This window comes from Engystomops pustulosus, chromosome 7 (assembly GCF_040894005.1).
Source record: "Engystomops pustulosus chromosome 7, aEngPut4.maternal, whole genome shotgun sequence".
Taxonomy (NCBI): domain Eukaryota; kingdom Metazoa; phylum Chordata; class Amphibia; order Anura; family Leptodactylidae; genus Engystomops; species Engystomops pustulosus.
Genome location: NC_092417.1, coordinates 798,174 through 818,400, shown reverse-complemented (window position 1 = coordinate 818,400; position 20,227 = coordinate 798,174).

Genomic DNA, 20,227 nt, shown 5'->3' with positions numbered 1-20,227 from the left:
TGACTGTATCACTTTTATTACTGACTGCTTCACATTTATTACTGACTACTTCACATTTATTACTGACTGCATAACATTTATTACTGACTGCTCCACATTTATTACTGACTGCATCACATTTATTACTGACTGTATCACATTTATTATTGACTACTTCACATTTATTACTGACTGCTTCACATTTATTACTGACTGCTCCACATTTATTACTGACTGTATCACATTTATTACTGACTGCTCCACATTTATTACTGACTGCTCCACATTTATTACTGACTGCTCCACATTTATTACTGACTACATCACATTTATTACTGAGTGCTACACATTTATTACTGACTGTATCACATTTATTACTGACTGCTCCACATTTATTACTGACTGTATCACATTTATTACTGACTGCTTCACATTTATTACTGACTGCTCCACATTTATTACTGACTGCTTCACATTTATTACTGACTGCTCCACATTTATTAATGACTATATCACTTTTATTACTAACTGCTCCACATTTTTACTGACTGCTCCACATTTATTACTGACTGTATCACATTTATTACTGACTGCTCCACATTTATTACTGGCTGTATCACATTTATTACTGACTGCTCCACATTTATTACTGGCTGTATCACATTTATTACTGACTGCTCCATATTTATTACTGACTGTATCACATTTATTACTGACTGCTCCACATTTATTACTGACTGCTACACATTTATTACTGACTGCATCACATTTATTACTGACTGCTCCTAATTTATTACTGACTGTATCACATTTATCACTGATTGCTCCACATTTATTACTGACTGCTCCACATTTATTACTGACTGCATCACATTTATTACTGACTGTATCACATTTATTACTGACTGCTCCACATTTATTACTGACTGTATCACATTTATTACTGACTGCTGCACATTTATTAATGGCTGTATCACATTTATTACTGACTGTTTCACATTTATTACTGACTGTATCACATTTATTACTGACTGCTCCACATTTATTACTGACTGCATCACATTTATTACTGACTGCTCCAAATTTATTACTGACTGCTCCACATTTATTACTGGCTGTATCACATTTATTACTGACTGCTCTACATTTATTACTGACTGCTCCACATTTTTTTACTGACTGCTCCACATTTATAACTGACTGTATCACATTTATTACTGACTGCTCCACATTTATTACTGAGTGCTTCACATTTATTACTGACTGCATCACATTTATTAATGACTATATCACTTTTATTACTAACTGCTCCACATTTTTACTAACTGCTCCACATTTATTACTGACTGTATCACATTTATTACTGACTGCTCCACATTTATTACTGACTACATCACATTTATTACTGACTGCTCCACATTTATTACTGACTGTATCACATTTATTACTGACTGCTCCACATTTATTACTGACTGCTCCACATTTATTAATGACTGCTCCACATTTATTACTGACTGCTCTTTATTTATTACTGACTGTATCACATTTATTAGTGACTGCTACACATTTATTACTGACTGCATCACATTTATTACTGACTGCTACACATTTATTACTGACTACATCACATTTATTACTGACTGTATCACATTTATTACTGACTGCTCCAAATTTTTTCTGACTGCTCCACATTTATTACTGACTGTATCACATTTGTTACTGACTGCTTCTCATTTATTACTGACTGCTCCACATTTTTTACTGACTGCTCCACATTTATTACTGACTGTATCACATTTATTACTGATTGCTCCACATTTATTACTGACTGCTCCACATTTATTACTGGCTGTATCACATTTATTACTGACTGCTCCACATTTATTACTGGCTGTATCACATTTATTACTGACTGCTACACATTTATTACTGACTGCATCACATTTATTACTGACTGCTCCTAATTTATTACTGACTGTATCACATTTATTACTGATTGCTCCACATTTATTACTGACTGCTCCACATTTACTACTGACTATATCACATTTATTACTGACTGCACCACATTTATTACTGACTGTATCACATTTATTACTGACTACTTCACATTTATTACTAACTGCTCCACATTTATTACTGACTGCACCACATTTATTACTGACTGCACCACATTTATTACTGACTGTATCACATTTATTACTGACTGTATCACATTTATTATTGACTACTTCACATTTATTACTGACTGCTCCACATTTATTACTGACTGCTCCACATTTTTACTGACTGTATCACATTTATTACTGACTGCATCACATGTATTACTGACTGCTCCACATTTATCACTGACTGTATCACATTTATTACTGACTGTATCACATTTATTACTGGCTGTATCACATTTATTACTGACTGCTCCACATTTATCACTGACTGTATCACATTTATTACTGACTGTATCACATTTATTACTGACTGCATCACATTTATTACTGAGTGCTACACATTTATTACTGACTGTATCACATTTATTACTGACTGCTCCACATTTATTACTGACTGTATCACATTTATTACTGACTGCTCCACATTTATTACTGACTGCATCACATTTATTACTTACTGTATCACATTTATTATTGACTACTTCACATTTATTACTGACTGCTCCACATTTATTACTAACTGCATCACATTTATTACTGACTGCTCCACATTTATTACTGACTGTATCACATTTATTACTGACTGCTCCACTTTTATTACTGACTGCTCCACATTTATTACTGACTGCTCCACATTTATTACTGACTGTATCACATTTATTACTGACTGCTCCACATTTATTACTGACTGTATCACATTTATTACTGACTGCTCCACGTTTATTACTGACTGCATCACATTTATTACTGACTGCTCCACATTTATTACTGACTGCTCCACATTTATTACTGACTGCTCCACATTTATTACTGACTGCATCACATTTATTACTGACTGCTCCACATTTATTATTGACTGTATCACATTTATTACTGACTGCATCACATTTATTACTGACTGCTCCACATTTTTTACTTACTGCTCCACTTTTTTTACTGACTGCTTCACATTTATTACTGACTGCTCCACATGTATTACTGACTGTATCAAATTTATTACTGACTGCTCCACATTTATTACGGACTGTATCACATTTATTACTGGCTGCTCCACATTTATTACTGACTGCTCCACATTTATTACTTACTGCTCCACTTTTTTTACTGACTGCTCCACATTTATTACTTACTACTTCACATTTATTACTTACTGCATCACATTTATTACTGACTGCTCCACATTTATTACTGACTGCTCCACATTTATTACTGACTGCATCACATTTATTATTGACTACTTCACATTTATTACTGACTGCTCCACATTTATTACTTACTGCTCCACTTTTTTTACTGACTGCTTCACATTTATTACTTACTGCATCACATTTATTACTGACTGCTCCACATTTATTACTGACTGTATCACATTTATTACTGACTGCTCCACATTTATTACTAGCTGTATTACATTTATTACTGACTGCTCCACATTTATTACTGACTGCATCACATTTATTACTGACTGCATCACATTTATTACTGACTGCTCCACATTTATTACTGACTGCTCCACATTTATTACTAACTGCATCACATTTATTACTGACTGCATCACATTTATTACTGACTGTATCACATTTATTACTGACTGCTCCACATTTATTACTGACTGTATCACATTTATTACTGACTGCTCCACATTTATTACTGACTGCTCCACATTTATTACTGACTGTATCACATTTATTACTGACTGCTCCACATTTATTACTGACTGCTCCACATTTATTACTGACTGCTCCACATTTATTACTGACTGTATCACATTTATTACTGACTGCTCCACATTTATTACTGACTGTATCACATTTATTACTGACTGCTCCACATTTATTACTGACTGTATCACATTTATTACTGACTGCTCCACATTTATTACTGACTGCTCCACATTTATTACTGACTGCTCCACATTTATTACTGACTGTATCACATTTATTACTGACTGCTCCACATTTATTACTGACTGCTCCACATTTATTACTGACTGTATCACATTTATTACTGACTGCATCACATTTATTACTGACTGCTCCACATTTATTACTTACTGCATCACATTTATTACTGACTGCATCACATTTATTACTGACTGTATCACATTTATTACTGACTGCTCCACATTTATTACATACTGCTCCACTTTTTTTACTGACTGCTTCACATTTATTACTGACTGCATCACATTTATTATTGACTACTTCACATTTATTACTGACTGCTCCACATTTATTACATACTGCTCCACTTTTTTTACTGACTGCTTCACATTTATTACTGACTACTTCACATTTATTACTGACTGTATCACATTTATTACTGACTGTATCACATTTATTACTGACTGCTCCACATTTATTACTGACTGTATCACATTTATTACTGACTGCTCCACATTTATTACTGACTGTATCACATTTATTACTGACTGCTCCACATTTATTACTGACTGCTCCACATTTATTACTGACTGTATCACATTTATTACTGACTGCTCCACATTTATTACTGACTGCATCACATTTATTACTGACTGCTCCACATTTATTACTGACTGCTCCACATTTATTACTTACTGCATCACATTTATTACTGACTGCTCCACATTTATTACTGACTGCATCACATTTATTATTGACTGCTCCACATTTATTACATACTGCTCCACTTTTTTTACTGACTGCTTCACATTTATTACTCACTGCTCCACATTTATTACTTACTGCATCACATTTATCAATGACTGCTCCACATTTATTACTAACTGCATCACATTTATTACTGACTGCTCCATATTTATTACTGACTGTATCACATTTATTACTGACTGCTCCACATTTATTATTGACTGCTCCACATTTATTACTGACTGCTCCACATTTATTACTGACTGCTACACATTTATTACTGACTGCTCCACATTTATTACTGACTGTATCACATTTATTACTGACTGCACCACATTTATTACTGACTGCTCCTAATTTATTACTGACTGTATCACATTTATTACTGATTGCTCCACATTTATTACTGACTGCTCCACATTTATTACTGACTGCACCACATTTATTACTGACTGTATCACATTTATTACTGACTGCTACACATTTATTACTGACTACATCACATTTATTACTGACTGCTCCACATTTATTACTGACTGTATCACATTTATTACTGACTGCTCTACATTTATTACTGACTGTATCACATTTATTACTGACTGCTCCAATTTTTTTCTGACTGCTCCACATATTTTACTGACTGTATCACATTTATTACTGACTGCTTCTCATTTATTACTGACTGCTCCACATTTATTACTGACTGCTCCACATTTATTACTGACTGCATCACATTTATTACTGACTGCTTCTCATTTATTACTGACTGCATCAAAATTATTAATGACTGCTTCACATTTATTACTGACTGCATCACATTTATTACTTACTGCTCCAAATTTATTACTGACTGTATCACATTTATTATTGACTGTATCACATTTATTACTGACTGCTCCAAATTTATTACTGACTGTATCACATTTATTACTGACTTCTCCACATGTATTACTGACTGTATCACTTTTATTACTGACTGCTCCACATTTATTACTTACTGCTCCACTTTTTTTACTGACTGCTTCACATTTTTTACTTACTGCATCACATTTATTACTGACTGTATCACATTTATTACTGACTGCTCCACATTTATTACTGACTGCTCCACATTTATTACTGGCTGTATCACATTTATTACTGACTGCTCCACATTTATTACTGACTGCATCACATTTATTACTGACTGCTCCAAATTTATTACTGACTGCTCCACATTTATTACTGACTGCTCCAAATTTATTACTGACTGTATCACATTTTTTACAGACTGCTCCACATTTATTACTGACTGTATCACATTTATTACTGACTGCTCCACATGTATTACTGACTGTATCACTTTTATTACTGACTGCTTCACATTTATTACTGACTACTTCACATTTATTACTTACTGCATCACATTTATTACTGACTGTATCACATTTATTACTGACTGCATAACATTTATTACTGACTGCTCCACATTTATTACTGACTGCATCACATTTATTACTGACTGTATCACATTTATTATTGACTACTTCACATTTATTACTGACTGCTCCACATTTATTACTGACTGCTCCACATTTATTACTGACTGTATCACATTTATTACTGACTGCTCCACATTTATTACTGACTGCTCCACATTTATTACTGACTGCTCCACATTTATTACTGACTACATCACATTTATTACTGACTGCTCCACATTTATTACTGACTACATCACATTTATTACTGACTGTATCACATTTATTACTGACTGCTCCACATTTATTACTGACTGTTTCACATTTATTACTGACTGTATCACATTTATTACTGACTGCTCCACATTTATTACTGACTGCTTCACATTTATTACTGACTGCTCCACATTTATTAATGACTATATCACTTTTATTACTAACTGCTCCACATTTTTACTGACTGCTCCACATTTATTACTGACTGTATCACATTTATTAGTGACTGCTACACATTTATTACTGACTGCATCACATTTATTACTGACTGCTACACATTTATTACTGACTACATCACATTTATTACTGACTGCTCCACATTTATTACTGACTGTATCACATTTATTACTGACTGCTCCACATTTATTACTGACTGTATCACATTTATTACTGACTGCTCCAAATTTTTTCTGACTGCTCCACATATATTACTGACTGCTCCACATTTATTACTGGCTGTATTACATTTATTACTGACTGCTCCACATTTATTACTGACTGCTTCACATTTATTACTGACTGCTTCACATTTATTACTGACTGCATCTCATTTATTACTGACTGATCGACATTTATTACTGACTGCTCCACATTTATTACTGACTGCATCACATTTATTACTGACTGCTCCACATTTATTACTGACTGCATCAAAATTATTAATGACTGCTTCACATTTATTACTGACTGCATCACATTTATTACTTACTGCTCCAAATTTATTACTGACTGTATCACATTTATTACTGACTGTATCACATTTATTACTGACTGCTCCAAATTTATTACTGACTGTATCACATTTATTACTGACTGCATAACATTTATTACTGACTGCTCCACATTTATTACTGACTGCATCACATTTATTACTGACTGCATCACATTTATTATTGACTACTTCACATTTATTACTGACTGCTCCACATTTATTACTAACTGCATCACATTTATTACTGACTGCTCCACATTTATTACTGACTGTTCCACATTTATTACTGACTGCTCCACATTTATTACTGACTGTATCACATTTATTACTGACTGCTCCACATTTATTACTGGCTGTATCACATTTATTACTGACTGCTCCACATTTATTACTGACTGCATCACATTTATTACTGACTGCTCCAAATTTATTACTGACTGCTCCACATTTATTACTGGCTGTATCACATTTATTACTTACTGCTCTACATGTATTACTGACTGCTCCACATTTTTTTACTGACTGCTCCACATTTATAACTGACTGTATCACATTTATTACAGACTGTATCACATTTATTACTGACTGCTTCACATTTATTACTGACTGCTCCACATTTATTACTGACTGTATCACATTTATTACCGACTGCTCCACATTTATTACTGGCTGTATCACATTTATTAGTGACTGCTACACATTTATTACTAACTACATCACATTTATTACTGACTGCTCCACATTTATTACTGACTGTATCACATTTATTACTGACTGCTCCACATTTATTACTGACTGTATCACATTTATTACTGACTGCTCCACATTTATTACTGACTGCATCACATTTATTACTGACTGCTACACATTTATTACTGACTGTATCACATTTATTGCTGACTGCTCCACATTTATTACTGGCTGTATCACATTTATTACTGACTGCTCCACATTTATTACTGACTGCATCACATTTATTACTGACTGCTACACATTTATTACTGACTGTATCACATTTATTACTGACTGCTCCACATTTATTACTGACTGCATCACATTTATTACTGACTGCTACACATTTATTACTGACTGTATCACATTTATTACTGACTGCTCCACATTTATTACTGGCTGTATCACATTTATTACTGACTGCTACACATTTATTACTAACTACATCACATTTATTACTGACTGCTCCACATTTATTACTGACTGTATCACATTTATTACTGACTGCTCCACATTTATTACTGACTGCTCCACATTTATTACTGACTGTATCACATTTATTACTGACTGCTCCACATTTATTACTGACTGTATCACATTTATTACTGACTGCTCCAAAATTTTTCTGACTGCTCCACATTTATTACTGACTGTATCACATTTATTACTGACTGTATCACATTTATTACTGACTGCTCCACATTTATTACTGACTGTATCACATTTATTACTGACTACATCACATTTATTACTGACTGCTCCAAATTTTTTCTGACTGCTCCACATTTATTACTGACTGTATCACATTTATTACTGACTGCTCCACATTTATTACTGACTGCTCCACATTTATTACTGGCTGCATCACATTTATTACTGACTGCTCCACATTTATTACTGACTGTATCACATTTATTACTAACTGCATCACATTTATTACTGACTACATCACATTTATTACTGACTACATCACATTTATTACTGACTGCTTCACATTTATTACTGACTGCTCCACATTTATTACTGACTGCTTCACATTTATTACTGACTGCATCACATTTATTACTGACTGCTCCACATTTATTACTGACTGTATCACATTTATTACTGACTGCTCCACATTTATTACTGACTGCTCCACATTTATTACTGACTGTATCACATTTATTACTGACTGCTCCACATTTATTACTGACTGTATCACATTTATTACTGACTGCTCCACATTTATTACTGACTGTATCACATTTATTACTGACTGCTCCACATTTATTACTGACTGCTCCACATTTATTACTGACTGTATCACATTTATTACTGACTGCTCCACATTTATTACTGGCTGTATCACATTTATTACTGACTGCATCACATTTATTACTGACTGCATCACATTTATTACTGGCTGTATCACATTTATTACTGACTGCTCCACATTTATTACTGACTGCATCACATTTATTACTGACTGCTCCACATTTATTACTGACTGTATCACATTTATTACTGACTGCTACACATTTATTACTGACTGCTCCACATTTATTACTAACTGTTTCACATTTATTACTGACTGCTCCTAATTTATTGCTGACTACATCACATTTATTACTGAGTGCTACACATTTATTACTGACTGTATCACATTTATTACTGACTGCTCCACATTTATTACTGACTGTATCACATTTATTACTGACTGCTCCACATTTATTACTGACTGCTCCACATTTATTACTGACTGCTCCACATTTATTACTGACTGTATTACATTTATTACTGACTGCTCCACATTTATTACTGACTGCTCCACATTTATTACTGACTGTATTACATTTATTACTGACTGCTCCACATTTATTACTGACGGTATCACATTTATTACTGACTGCTCCACATTTATTACTGACTGCTGCACATTTATTACTGACTGCATCACATTTATTACTGACTGCTACACATTTATTACTGACTGCATCGCATTTATTATTGACTACTTCACATTTATTACTGACTGTATCACATTTATTACTGACTGTATCACATTTATTACTGACTGTATCACATTTATTACTTACTGCTCCACATTTATTACTTACTGCTCCACATTTATTACTGACTGCTCCACATTTATTATTGACTGCTCCACATTTATTACTGACTGCTCCACATTTATTACTGACTGCTCCACATTTATTACTGGCTGTATCACATTTACTACTGACTGCTCCACATTTATTACTAACTGCATCGCATTTATTATTGACTACTTCACATTTATTACTGACTGCTCCACATTTATTAATGACTGCTCCACATTTATTACTGGCTGTATCACATTTACTACTGACTGCTCCACATTTATTACTAACTGCATCACATTTATTACTGACTGCTCCACATTTATTACTAACTGCATCACATTTATTACTGAGTGCTCCACATTTATTACTGACTGCATCACATTTATTACTGACTGCTACACATTTATTACTGACTGCATCGCATTTATTATTGACTACTTCACATTTATTACTGACTACATCACATTTATTACTAACTGCATCACATTTATTACTGACTGCTCCACATTTATTACTGACTGCTCCACATTTATTACTGACTGCATCACATTTATTACTGACTGCTCCACATTTATTACTAGCTGTATCACATTTACTACTGACTGCTCCACATTTATTACTAACTGCATCACATTTATTACTGACTGCTCCATATTTATTACTGACTGCTCCACATTTATTACTGACTGCATCACATTTATTACTGACTGCTCCACATTTATTACTGACTGCTACACATTTATTACTGACTGTATCACATTTATTACTGACTGTATCACATTTATTACTGACTGCTCCACATTTATTACTGACTGCTCCACATTTATTACTGACTGCATCACATTTATTACTGACTGCTCCACATTTATTACTTACTGCATCACATTTATTACTGGCTGTATCACATTTATTACTGACTGCTCCACATTTATTACTGACTGCATCACATTTATTACTGACTGCTCCACATTTATTACTGACTGCTCCACATTTATTACTGACTGCATCACATTTATTACTGACTGCTACACATTTATTACTGACTGCTACACATTTATTACTGACTGCATCACATTTATTACTGACTGCTCCACATTTATTACTGAATGCTCCACATTTATTACTGACTGCATCACATTTATTACTGACTGCTCCACATTTATTACTGACTGTATCACATTTATTACTGACTGCTCCACATTTATTACTGACTACATTACATTTATTACTGACTGCTCCTAATTTATCACTGACTACATCACATTTATTACTGACTGTATCACATTTATTATTGACTACTTCACATTTATTACTGACTGCTCCACATTTATTACTGACTGTATCACATTTATTACTGACTGCTCCTAATTTATCACTGACTACATCACATTTATTACTGACTGTATCACATTTATTATTGACTACTTCACATTTATTACTGACTGTATCACATTTATTATTGACTACTTCACATTTATTACTGACTGCTTCACATTTATTACTGACTGCTCCACATTTATTACTAACTGCATCACATTTATTACTGACTGTATCACATTTATTACTGACTGCTCCACATTTATTACTGACTGCTCCACATTTATTACTGACTGTATCACATTTATCACTGACTGCTCCACATTTATTACTGGCTGTATCACATTTATTACTGACTGCTCCACATTTATTACTGACTGCATCACATTTATTACTGACTGCTCCACATTTATTACTGACTGTATCACATTTATTACTGACTGCTACACATTTATTACTGACTGCTCCACATTTATTACTAACTGTTTCACATTTATTACTGACTGCTCCTAATTTATTACTGACTACATCACATTTATTACTGAGTGCTACACATTTATTACTGACTGTATCACATTTATTACTGACTGCTCCACATTTATTACTGACTGTATCACATTTATTACTGACTGCTCCACATTTATTACTGACTGCTCCACATTTATTACTGACTGTATTACATTTATTACTGACTGCTCCACATTTATTACTGACTGCTCCACATTTATTACTGACTGTATCACATTTATTACTGACTGCATCACATTTATTACTGACGGTATCACATTTATTACTGACTGCTCCACATTTATTACTTACTGTATCACATTTATTATTGACTACTTCACATTTATTACTGACTGCTCCACATTTATTACTGACTGCATCACATTTATTACTGACTGCTCCACATTTATTACTAACTGCAGCACATTTATTACTGGCTGTATCACATTTATTACTGACTGTATCACATTTATTACTGACTGCTCCACATTTATTACTGACTGCTCCACATTTATTACTGACTGCTTCACATTTATTACTGACTGCTTCACATTTATTACTGACTGTATCACATTTATTACTGACTGTATCACATTTATTACTGACTGTATCACATTTATTACTTACTGCTCCACATTTATTACTTACTGCTCCACATTTATTACTGACTGCTCCACATTTATTATTGACTGCTCCACATTTATTACTGACTGCTCCACATTTATTACTGACTGCTCCACATTTATTACTGGCTGTATCACATTTACTACTGACTGCTCCACATTTATTACTAACTGCATCGCATTTATTATTGACTACTTCACATTTATTACTGACTACATCACATTTATTACTAACTGCATCACATTTATTACTGACTGCTCCACATTTATTACTGACTGCTCCACATTTATTACTGACTGCTCCACATTTATTACTGACTGCATCACATTTATTACTGACTGCTCCACATTTACTACTGACTGCTCCACATTTATTACTAACTGCATCACATTTATTACTGACTGCTCCATATTTATTACTGACTGCTCCACATTTATTACTGACTGCATCACATTTATTACTGACTGCTCCACATTTATTACTGACTGCTACACATTTATTACTGACTGTATCACATTTATTACTGACTGTATCACATTTATTACTGACTGTATCACATTTATTACTGACTGCTCCACATTTATTACTGACTGCTCCACATTTATTACTGACTGCATCACATTTATTACAGACTGTATCACATTTATTACTTACTGCATCACATTTATTACTGGCTGTATCACATTTATTACTGACTGCTCCACATTTATTACTGACTGCATCGCATTTATTACTGACTGCTCCACATTTATTACTGACTGCTCCACATTTATTACTGACTGCATCACATTTATTACTGACTGCTACACATTTATTACTGACTGCTACACATTTATTACTGACTGCATCACATTTATTACTGACTGCTCCACATTTATTACTGAATGCTCCACATTTATTACTGACTGCATCACATTTATTACTGACTGCTCCACATTTATTACTGACTGTATCACATTTATTACTGACTGCTCCACATTTATTACTGACTACATTACATTTATTACTGACTGCTCCTAATTTATCACTGACTACATCACATTTATTACTGACTGTATCACATTTATTATTGACTACTTCACATTTATTACTGACTGCTCCACATTTATTACTGACTGTATCACATTTATTACTGACTGCTCCTAATTTATCACTGACTACATCACATTTATTACTGACTGTATCACATTTATTATTGACTACTTCACATTTATTACTGACTGTATCACATTTATTATTGACTACTTCACATTTATTACTGACTGCTTCACATTTATTACTGACTGCTCCACATTTATTACTAACTGCATCACATTTATTACTGACTGTATCACATTTTTTACTGACTGCTCCACATTTATTACTGACTGCATCACATTTATTACTGACTGCTCCACATTTATTACTCACTGCTGCACATTTATTACTGACTGTATCACATTTATTACTGACTGCTCCACCTTTATCACTAACTGTATCACATTTATTACTGACTGCTCCACATTTATTACTGACTGCATCACATTTATTACTGACTGCTCCACATTTATTACTGACTGCTGCACATTTATTACTGACTGTATCACATTTATTACTGACTGCTCCACATTTATTACTGACTGTATCACATTTATTACTGACTGCTCCACAATTATTACTGACTGCATCACATTTATTATTGACTACTTCACATTTATTACTGACTGTATCACATTTATTACTGACTGCTCCACATTTATTACTGACTGTATCACATTTATTACTGACTGTTCCACATTTATTACTGACTGCTCCACATTTATTACTGACTGCATCACATTTATTACTGACTGCTCCACATTTATTACTGACTGTATCACATTTATTACTGACTGCTCCACATTTATTACTGACTGCTCCACATTTATTACTAACTGTATCACATTTATTACTGACTGCTCCACATTTATTACTGACTGTATCACATTTATTACTGACTGCTCCACATTTATTACTAACTACTTCACATTTATTACTGACTGCTCCACATTTATTACTGACTGCTCCACATTTATTACTGGCTGTATCACATTTCTTACTGACTGCTCCACATTTATTACTGACTGCTCCACATTTATTACTGGCTGTATCACATTTATTACTGACTGTTTTACATTTATTACTGACTGCTCCACATTTATTACTGACTGCTCCACATTTATTACTGGCTGTATCACATTTATTACTGACTGCTCCACATTTATTACTGACTGCTCCACATTTATTACTGGCTGTATCACATTTCTTACTGACTGCTCCACATTTATTACTGACTGCTCCACATTTCTTACTGGCTGTATCACATTTATTACTGACTGTTTTACATTTATTACTGACTGCTCCACATTTATTACTGACTGCTCCACATTTATTACTGACTGTTTTACATTTATTACTGACTGCTCCACATTTATTACTGACTGCTCCACATTTATTACTGGCTGTATCACATTTCTTACTGACTGCTCCACATTTATTACTGACTGCTCCACATTTATTACTGGCTGTATCACATTTATTACTGACTGCTCCACATTTATTACTGACTGCTCCACATTTACTACTGGCTGTATCACATTTATTACTGACTGCTCCACATTTATTACTGACTGCATCACATTTATTATTGACTACTTCACATTTATTACTGACTGCTCCACATTTATTACTAACTGCATCACATTTATTACTGACTGCTCCACATTTATTACTGACTGTATCACATTTATTACTGACTGCTCCACATTTATTACTGGCTGTATCACATTTATTACTGACTGCTCCACATTTATCACTGACTGTATCACATTTATTACTGACTGCTCCACATTTATTACTGACTGCTCCACATTTATTACTGACTGCTCCACATTTATTACTCACTGCATCACATTTATTATTGACTACTTCACATTTATTACTCACTGCTCCACATTTATTACTAACTGCATCACATTTATTACTGACTGCTCCACATTTATTACTGACTGTATCACATTTATTACTGACTGCTCCACATTTATTACTGGCTGTATCACATTTATTACTGACTGCTCCACATTTATCACTGACTGTATCACATTTATTACTGACTGCTCCACATTTATTACTGACTGCTCCACATTTATTACTGACTGCTACACATTTATTACTGACTGCATCACATTTATTACTGACTGCTCCTAATTTATTACTGACTACATCACATTTATTACTGACTGTATCACATTTATTACTGACTGCTCCACATTTATTACTGACTGCTCCACATTTATTACAGACTGCTCCATATTTATTACTTACTGCATCACATTTATTAATGACTGTATCACATTTATTACTGACTGCATCACATTTATTACTGACTGTATCACATTTATTACTGACTGCTCCACATTTATTACTGACTACATCACATTTATTACTGACTGCTCCACATTTATTACTGACTGCTCCACATTTATTACTGACTGCTTCACATTTATTACTGACTGCTCCACATTTATTACTGACTGCTCCACATTTATTACTAACTGCATCACATTTATTACTGACTGCTTCACATTTATTACTGACTGTATCACATTAATTACTGACTGTATCACATTAATTACTGACTGCTCCACATTTATTACTGACTGCTCCACATTTATTACTTACTGCATCACATTTATTACTGACTGTATTACATTTATTATTGACTACTTCACATTTATTACTGACTGCTCCACATTTATTACTAACTGCATCACATTTATTACTGACTGCTCCACATTTATTACTGACTGTATCACATTTATTACTGACTGCTCCACATTTATTACTGACTGCTCCACATTTATTACTGACTGCATCACATTTATTACTGACTGCTTCACATTTATTACTGACTGTATCACATTAATTACTGACTGCTCCACATTTATTACTGACTGCATCACATTTATTACTGACTACATCACATTTATTACTGACTGTATCACATTAATTACTGACTGCTCCACATTTATTACTGACTGCTCCACATTTATTACTTACTGCATCACATTTATTACTGACTGTATTACATTTATTATTGACTACTTCACATTTATTACTGACTGCTCCACATTTATTACTAACTGCATCACATTTATTACTGACTGCTCCACATTTATTACTGACTGTATCACATTTATTACTGACTGCTCCACATTTATTACTGACTGCTCCACATTTATTACTAACTGCATCACATTTATTACTGACTGCTTCACATTTATTACTGACTGTATCACATTAATTACTGACTGCTCCACATTTATTACTGACTGCTCCACATTTATTACTGACTGTATCACATTTATTACTGACTGCTCCACATTTTTTGCTGACTGTATCACATTTATTACTGACTGCTCCACATTTATTACTGACTGTATCACATTTATTACTGACTACATCACATTTATTACTGACTGCTCCACATTTATTACTTACTGCTCCACTTTTTTTACTAACTGCTTCACATTTATTACTGACTACTTCACATTTATTACTGACTGCTCCACATTTATTACTGACTGCATCACATTTATTACTGACTGCTCCACATTTATTACTGACTGCTCCACATTTATTACTGACTGCTCCACATTTATTACTGACTACATTACATTTATTACTGACTAATCCACATTTATTACTGACTGTATCACATTTATTACTGACTGCTCCACATTTATTACTGACTGCTACACATTTATTACTAACTGCATCACATTTATTACTGACTGTATCACATTTATTACTGACTGCTACACATTTATTACTGACTACATTACATTTATTACTGACTAATCCACATTTATTACTGACTGTATCACATTTATTACTGACTGCTCCACATGTATTACTGACTGTATCACATTTATTACTGACTGCTCCACATTTATAACGGACTGTATCACATTTATTACTGGCTGCTCCACATTTATTACTTACTGCTCCACTTTTTTTACTGACTGCTTCACATATATTACTGACTGCTCCACATTTATTACTGACTGCTCCACATTTATTACTGACTGCATCACATTTATTACTGACTGCTCCACATTTATTACTGACTGCATCACATTTATTACTGACTGCTCCACATTTATTACTGACTGCAAGACATTTTTTACTGACTGCTCCACATTTATTACTGACTGCTCCACATTTATTACTGACTGCTCCACATTTATTACTGACTGTATCACATTTATTACTGACTGGTCCACATTTATTACTGACTGTATCACATTTATTACTGACTGGTCCACATTTATTACTGACTGTATCACATTTATTACTGACTGCTTCACATTTATTACTGACTGCATCACATTTATTACTGACTGCTCCACATTTATTACTGACTGCTCCACATTTATTACTGACTGCATCACATTTATTACTGACTACATCACATTTATTACTGACTGCTCCACATTTATTACTGACTGGTCCACATTTATTACTGGCTGTATCACATTTATTACTGACTGCTCCACATTTATTACTGACTGTATCACATTTATTACTGACTGCTCCACATTTATTACTGACTGCTACACATTTATTACTAACTGCATCACATTTATTACTGACTAATCCACATTTATTACTGACTGTATCACATTTATTACTGACTGCTCCACATGTATTACTGACTGTATCACATTTATTACTGACTGCTCCACATTTATTACTGACTGCTCCACATTTATTACTGACTGCTCCACATTTATTACTGGCTGTATCACATTTATTACTGACTGCTCCACATTTATTACTGACTGTATCACATTTATTACTGACTGCATCACATTTATTACTGACTGCTCCTAATTTATTACTGACTACATCACATTTATTACTGACTGCTCCACATTTATTACTGACTGTATCACATTTATTACTGATTGCTCCACATTTATTACTGACTGCTCCACATTTATTACTGACTGCTCCACATTTATTACTGACTGCTCCACATTTATTACTGACTGCTCCAAATTTATAACTGACTGTATCACATTTATTACTGACTGCTCCACATGTATTACTGACTGTATCAAATTTATTACTGACTGCTCCACATTTATTACTGACTGCATCACATTTATTACTGACTGCATCACATTTATTACTGACTGTATCACATTTATTCCTGACTGCTCCACATTTATTACTGACTGTATCACATTTATTACTGACTGCATCACATTTATTACTGACTGTATTACATTTATTATTGACTACTTCACATTTATTACTGACTGCTCCACATTTATTACTAACTGCATCACATTTATTACTGACTGCTCCACATTTATTACTGACTGTATCACATTTATAACTGACTGCTCCACATTTATTACTGACTGCTCCACATTTATTACTGACTACTCCACATTTATTACTTACTGCATCACATTTATTACTGACTACTCCACATTTATTACTCACTGTATCACATTTATTACTGGCTGTATCACATTTATTACTGACTGCTACACATTTATTACTGACTACATTACATTTATTACTGACTGCTCCACATTTATTACTGACTGTATCACATTTATTACTGACTGCTCCACATATATTACTGACTGTATCACATTTATTACTGACTGCTCCACATGTATTACTGACTGTATCACATATATTACTGACTGCTCCACATTTATTACTTACTGCATCACATTTATTACTGACTGCTCCACATTTATTACTTACTGTATCACATTTATTACTGACTGCTCCACATTTATTACTGACTGCTCCACATTTATTACTGACTGCATCTCATTTTTTACTGACTGCTCCACATTTATTACTGACTGCATCACAATTATTACTGACTGTATCACATTTATTACTGACTGTATCACATTTATTACTGTCTGTATCACATTTATTACTGACTGCTCCACAGTTATTACTGACTGCTCCACATTTTTAACTGACTGCTCCACATTTATTACTGACTGCTCCACATTTATTACTGACTGCTCCACATTTATTACTGACTGCATCTCATTTATTACTGACTGCTCCACATTTATTACTGACTGTATCACATTTATTACTGACTGCTCCACATTTATTACTGACTGCTCCACATTTATTACTGACTGCTCCACATTTATTACTGGCTGTATCACATTTATTACTGACTGCTCCACATTTATTCCTGACTGCAAGACATTTATTACTGACTGCTCCACATTTATTCCTGACTGCATCACATTTATTACTGACTGCTCCACATTTATTACTGACTGTATCACATTTATTACTGACTGCTACACATTTATTACTGACTGCATCACATTTATTACTGACTGCTCCACATTTATTACTGATTGTATCACATTTATTACTAACTGCTCCACATTTATTACTAACTGCATCACATTTATTACTGACTGCTCCACCTTTATTACTGACTGTATCACATTTATTACTGACTGCTCCACATTTATTACTGACTGCTCCACATTTATTACTGACTGCTCCACATTTATTACTGACTACATTACATTTATTACTGACTGTATCACATTTATTACTGACTGCATCACATTTATTACTGACTGCTCCTAATTTATTACTGACTACATCACATTTATTACTGACTGTATCACATTTATTACTGACTGCTAAA